The sequence below is a fragment of the Rattus rattus genome, chromosome 5 (assembly GCF_011064425.1).
Source record: "Rattus rattus isolate New Zealand chromosome 5, Rrattus_CSIRO_v1, whole genome shotgun sequence".
NCBI lineage: Eukaryota > Metazoa > Chordata > Mammalia > Rodentia > Muridae > Rattus > Rattus rattus.
The window spans coordinates 6,445,434-6,452,062 of NC_046158.1; the positions used below are offsets into that span (position 1 = coordinate 6,445,434).

At 45.1% G+C, this 6,629-nt stretch overlaps 1 long non-coding RNA gene across 1 annotated transcript; it reads left to right on the top strand.

Annotated features, from left to right (window-relative positions):
• Positions 1 to 4,632: 4,632 nt before the first annotated feature.
• LOC116900061 lies at positions 4,633 to 6,107 on the top strand. Its single transcript, XR_004387912.1, has 4 exons — positions 4,633 to 4,724; positions 5,224 to 5,323; positions 5,404 to 5,525; positions 5,666 to 6,107. It is a non-coding gene; the product is annotated as an uncharacterized LOC116900061 (long non-coding RNA).
• Positions 6,108 to 6,629: the final 522 nt, after the last annotated feature.

The window sequence follows — 6,629 nt, forward strand, 5'->3', positions numbered from 1 at the left end:
TCACATGCGCCACACCTCATGGACCTAGCAATGAGCAAATAAACAAAACCTACATGTGGGCACACAAGCAACCATATGTGTAAGTTATTACCCATGGCAAAATTCTATGAAAAAAATTACAGTATCATAAGAGAACAATGGAGACCTGGCTAAGCTAGGCAAGAACTCTCCTAAGATATGACTTTTAAGATGAGACCTGAACGATGGAGCTATCATAAAAGAATATTACAGACAAAATAGCTATTTGGAACTCAAGAAAACAGCCTGGAGAGATGGCCCAGTGGTTAAGAGCCCTGACTGCTCTTACAGAGGTCCTGAGTTCAATTCCCAGCAACCACATGGTGGCTCACAAGCATCTGTAATGAGATTGATGCCCTCTTCTGGTGTGTCTGGAGTATACACATTTACTTTATGTACACGAGTACACTGACACTCTTGGGCTCTGTAGGTCACTCACTACAGCAAACTCACAGCTCTTAGAATCTAAAACCAAAGTGGTCTTTGTTTTGTTTTGTTTTTCTACCACAACTGGATCCTCAGTTCAGCAAACCACTTTTAAAAAACTTGCTAAGACAAACACATGACCACCTTGTGGCATAAATAAAGAAACCAGGGATCGGGGCATAATTCTGTGGTAGATAGACTACGTCTTGGAGAGGGAAGGACTTGGCTTGCCTCAAACTAGAATTTGACTTCTTGACTCTCAATTGTACCCTTTCATTCTAAAAAAAACTTTCACTCTCAAGAGAGCCTGGCCTGCTGAAGACACTTTGTACCTACAAATTATCATATTCTGGAGGGAAGATGGAAGGCACAGCAAAGGAATTGTGTTAAGAACAGGTGAGTGTGAGCGCTTAAAACTGCTTCCGACTTTTATTTGTCTGACAGATCCAGCCCAAATACGATAAAAGTCCTTTCTAGTTCTTGCAAGACAGCACCGGCCCCTCTCCTTATGTTGCCTTACAGTGCTATGTTACAGAGGTGGATGGGGTAAGGAAGGAGAGGGTGTCTTCAAACCGAAACACTGTTAAAAGGTTGATTTGGGCCTGAGAATATGGAATATGTTAGAGGTTCCTATGGGAGTGTGAAGGAGAAACTGGTAAAGATACATTGTTTCGTTGTATGAAATTGTCAAAGAATAAGTACAAGATTTTCTTCTTAAGAAAAAAGCCAGGCTGGAGAGATGGCTCAGTGCTTGGGAACACATCTTGCTCTTTCCTAGGACCTGAGTTAGATTCCCAGCGCCCATGTGAGGCCACTCACAACAACCAATAACTTCAACCTCAGGGAATCAGACACCGTTTTCTGACTTCTGCAGGCACTAGTACACCATATGCACATCAATTAAATTAAATTTAGAAAACGAAAGAAAAAGCTGTATGTACACAGCTTCAGAAAAGTAAATACTAGAGGTTGGAACGATGGCTCAGCCTACGACAGTGGACTGCTCTCACCGAGGACCAGATCATTTCTACTGTCCACTTTGGGCGACTTACAACCATCTGTCTCTCTGGCTGTTCTAATGACCTCCACAAGTAACCTCACTCATGGGCATGCATGCAACACACACACACACACACACACACACAATGTCCTCAACCATAGGGAAAAAGGAAAAGGGAAAAATAGTTAATTTTTAAAAATAGACATTTGCTTTGTTTTTATTGCCCTCAAAATCCCTCAAAGAATTGTTGAACCTTCTGAAAATGATTAGTGGTTTGTTTTTTCCTCAAGGAGTCCTACCGGAGCCTCCCCACCCATGTTCCAGGACGTCTGCACAGCTGTCAGCCTGTATTTCCCTTCACTTCTTGGCCGAGCATATATCCTGTTCTCACTCAGCCCGGGACCTTCTTTTTTTGTCTGTTTGCATCCTTGTTCTGTAATTGATTCCTAAGAAAGGATTTGCAGGTCAAAGTTTGTCTGGCACTGAGTGTTTGCAGAAGTCTTTGTTCTGCCTGTATTTGATTGATTTGGTTTGGAAATAATGTTTCCTCAGAAAGCTGAAGGAACTCCTCCATTGGTACACAGAATTCTGGGTTGATATTGATTAACCTAGCGCCATTCCCATTTCTGATCCATGTATAACTCTGCAGGTTTCTAGTATCTTTGTTAGCTTTTTTTTTTTAGACACGTATGTTATGCCTTGTGGATTGCTTTTGTTGTTGTTAATTTTCTGGGATGGACACCAGATGTTTTCCTGGTGGGAAAATGTTACTGTATTATTCTTTGATAATTTATTTCCTGACACATACTGCCCTGCCTTGCCCTGCCCTACCCTGCCCTGCAAACGCCCCTGCGGACTACAGACTGTTGCATCCCTGCCTTGCCTGATGCTTGCTGGTTAGCCCAGCCATTCCTCTTGTGTGTCCCTGTTGTCACTCACATCTTCAGACGCTAGCTTCAACTCAAAGCAAGAGGCTGGGATGGTCAATACCGTCAACTTGAGAGAATCCGGAATCACCTTGGAAACAAGACTTTGAGCATGCCTGTGGTGAATTATATTAATCAGGTTAGCCTCTAGGCATGCCTGTGTGAAATTGTCCAGATTCAGTTAACGGAGGTGAGGAGACCCACTCTGCATGTGGGGAGCACTGCTCTATGGGCTGTGTCCTGGCCTGGATACCAAGGAAAATGAGCTGCAGTGTTCATCACTCTTTGATTCCTGCCTATGGAGGTAGTGTAGCTAACTGTCTCCTATCCTGGCATCCTGCCCTCTCCTCCATCATGGAGCATATCCCTTGAATGATAGCCCAAAATGAAACATTCTTTCCTTGTACACCACCCTCATTAACTCCCTTAACCCTTCCTGCTCCCAGGTCTGTAGGGAGCCCCTTCACAAAAATCTCTGTCTGGGTATACCGGAGAAATTCCGTTGGCTGTAGAGACTCTGATAAAATCTGTTTCTCTCTTATCTTCTCCAGCTGCCTCTCCTTCATCGACAGTTTTCCAAGAAATAAGGAGCTTCCGAGATTTGTCCTATCTGGTCCTCTACTCTTCACCTCATCCCTCAGGGCAAGGGAGATAGCTCAGTGAGAGAATGCTGGTCTAGCATGTGCGGGGACATGGGTTTGATGCCCGGGACACCTCAAAAATACTCCCTGTCTACAGTTCAGTGTGATTTGCATGACTATCTATGCAGCCTTCTCCAGAATAATCTTTCTCAAAACACTGAAACACCCCCCTCTCCCTCCCTCCGGCTCCTGAAAACCACCATTGACTTTGTCCGTGTGATTCTAAGAACATCGCACACGTGGTGGAGTCGCATAGGATTTGCCTACATACTCTTACTGCGTTTGCGTACTTACTCTTTATCCTGTGTGTATGTGCGTGCGTGGCGGCTCTCCACCACGCGGGACCTGAGGAATGAACTCAGGCTTGGCAGTAAGTTCCTTCACCCACAGAGCCACCTCCTGGTCTCAATTATTCTCTTCTACCCTAGCATTCCATCGCTGTTAATTCACGCACCATGGAGATAGCTGATCTTTACGCATTGTTGCTGCTTTCTTAAATTCCTTTGTTTTGTATGTGCTTTCATGATAGACACATTCCTCAAATGTCAAGTGACTCCCACATAATAGTTGGCCGTTAACTCTGAATACTCAGATGAGGTTTGCCTCATAGGGCAGTGTTACTTTTGGAATCATCAACCAGGGTCCCTCTGCTTCACCTAGGACTGCCGCATGACTTTTCTCATTTTCTTTTTTCTGTTGGCGCGTGCGCGCGTGCGTGCGTGCGTGCGTGCGGTGTTGATTTTGATTACGTTACTGCCCAGAGTTCTTAGAATCAAGCGCAGAATATTTTTCCGGAAAAAAATTCCTTGAGTTGAAATTATGGTTCCCATAGGTATACATTTAAAAACCTGATAGGTTCCATCGCAGTTTTGGAAGTGTCCAAAGAAGTTCAGTGTGGTTAAAAAGAACGAAGAAAACACTATCTACAAGCTTTACCTGCCAGCATAATTTAATGAAATGCTTCCTTTTTTCCTTTCCTTTTCTTTCTTTCATTTTTATTTTGTTTTTCGAAACAGCGATTCTCTATGGCCCTGGCTGTCCTGGAACTCACAGAGATCCACCTGCCTCTGCCTCCCTAGTGGTGGGATTAAAAAACATGTGCCACCACACGCTGGCTATGAAGTACTTTCATATGGAATTAATGTTTCAAGGGACAAAATCAACTGAAATAACCCTACTTTAACCTGTATCCCATTTGGCTTTGACATTAATGTTAGTATCACCCATCTGGAAGATTAAATTCTTTTATCTTTCTTTTTTTTTTTTTTTTTTTTTTCTTTTCTTTTTTTCGGAGCTGGGGACCGAACCCAGGGCCTTGCGCTTGCTAGGCAAGCGCTCTACCACTGAGCAAACCCCCAACCCCCTTTTTTATCTTTCTAAAAAAACATTAGATTACCACCCAAAAAAGACCTCTCGCTGGTAGTGTGGTAAAGGCAAAGAGAAAAAGGGAACCTACAGAGAAGCACTTTGTTTTACTTATCTGTAGTAACCTAAGAAATTAACTCTTAAAAAAGGTCCTTAAACCACATGACCTTTGGCAACTGATATCTGAGTTTATGACTGAACTGTTTACAGGGCTCTGTCCCCAGGGTGGTGACTGCCCTCGAGGTTATGAGAGAGGAGTAGCCGTGAAGCAGGAGGGCACGTAGCTTGTAGAGTAGCTGAAGTGTAGCCAGGCCATAGCTGACCTGTTCAATCTCACCCACCCAGTAGGTAGGTTTTTTTTTCTTTTTAAAAGTTGCTGTTCATCTGACCCCCCAAAGGGTTGCTCCATATTTGTCTTAAATTCCACACTACATAGCAGACAGTAAGAAACTCTTTATAAACTCCAGAGAGGCCAGGCCTCAGCCAGAAATAGACATTTCACTTCCAAAATGATTAGGGGGAAGTCTCTAAGTTTTCTGTCTCTATGGCGACAACCTGATGGGGATAGTTGAGGGCTAGTCTGTGAAACATGCCTTGCCCTTTCAAATTCTGTAATAGCCACTCAGAGAGAGCTACCAGAAACCAACCATTGCTGTGCTGTGCTGTGCTGTGCTGTGCTGTGCTGTGCTGTGCTGTGCTGTGCTGTGCTGTGCTGTGCTGTGCTGTGCTGTGCTGTGCTGTAGCAATCACTTTACCATAGCCAAGTGGGAGCTGGGAGGCAGAACCAAGAAAGCACATCCAAGCCACAGTGCACTAATTCACTCCTCCTGATCCTTCCGGCCTGTAGGTGCAGATGGAGGTTGCTTTGCAGCTAAATGCTGCGTACTGCAGATGTTCAACTCAACAACACTGAGCTCCTACAACGTACTGTGCTCTTCGCATGGTCGGTAAGTGTGTGTGAGTGAAGGTCATTCAGAGCACTATGATAATTGCACTTACTAACGATCAGAACCGTTTGTTTTTCCAGATAGACTTTTACTATGTTGCCCCTAGTTCGCCTGGAACCAGCTATATTGGCCAGGCTGGCCCTTGACCTTGCAGTAGTTTTTCTACCTCTGCTGTGATGACGGGATATGCCACCATGCCTAGGTCAGGTACTGCGTTCGTGTGTGTGTGTGTGTGTGTGTGTGTGCGCGCGCGCATGTGTGTGCTATAGGTGTGGCAGGGCATGTGTGTGTGGAGGGTACAGAACAACTTGTGGGAATTGTTTTTTCCTTTCTACTTTACAGGTCCTGGGGATCAGATTCAGATTATCAAGTTTGGAGGGAGGTGCCTTTCCCAGTCATCTTGTGGGGCCCCTGCCCTTTCCTAAGGCAGAGTGCCAAATCGATGCTTCCTGTATACCTTACCCCCCCACCCCCGTATGCTGTTCCTTGTCAGTTGAGGAAATTATCTGAGCCATGGTACTCGGGCCCCTGGCACAAGAGTAAAGAAGACCGCATGCACTGTCAGGAATAAAAAGCAGAGGTGAAGCCAGTGGTTGGACTCACCTATGATTGCAGCACTCAGGAGGCTGAGGCAGGAGGACTGCTTTGAGTTTAAGGTCAGCCTGGAAAACATCCTATTTGAGGATAAGTTTGGCTACATCATGAGGCCCTATCATGGGGGTGGGGGAATCAACAAACTATACCCCCCCCCGCCATTCCCTGCTTTTACTGGAAATAAAGGTCTAATCAAGATTGTGTATTTAGAAAACTAAGACTTTGTTTGATTCAGCCCCTAAGTAGCTATAATCGCTAAGGCATAATGGCTCTTTTTGCAGCTCTCTAGGGAGAGGATTGTCACTGGAGTGGCCTGTAACATGCCTCTCATACTATTGGGTGTGTGTGTGTGTGTGTGTGTGTGTGTGTGTGTGTGTGTGTGTGTCTGGGGGTGTGTTTGTTTGGAGATAGTCTCACATAACATAGGCTGCTCTCAAACTCACTATGTAGTTGACAATGGCCCTGAACTCCTGACCCTCTTGAGCCCACATCCTAACTGCTGAAATCACAGGCGTGCACCACCACGCCTGACTCCCTTCTTATTCTGCCAGTAATAAAACTCCGCTGCCAGGACGTCCACCTCTAAAGGACAGGATGATGCTAGCAGTTCCGTTGGTAGTTAACATTTATTGAACTCTTGGCTCAGTACCACCCACACCACCCACACCACCCACACCACCCCATATCTTCAGACCACAGAAGCCCTAGACAG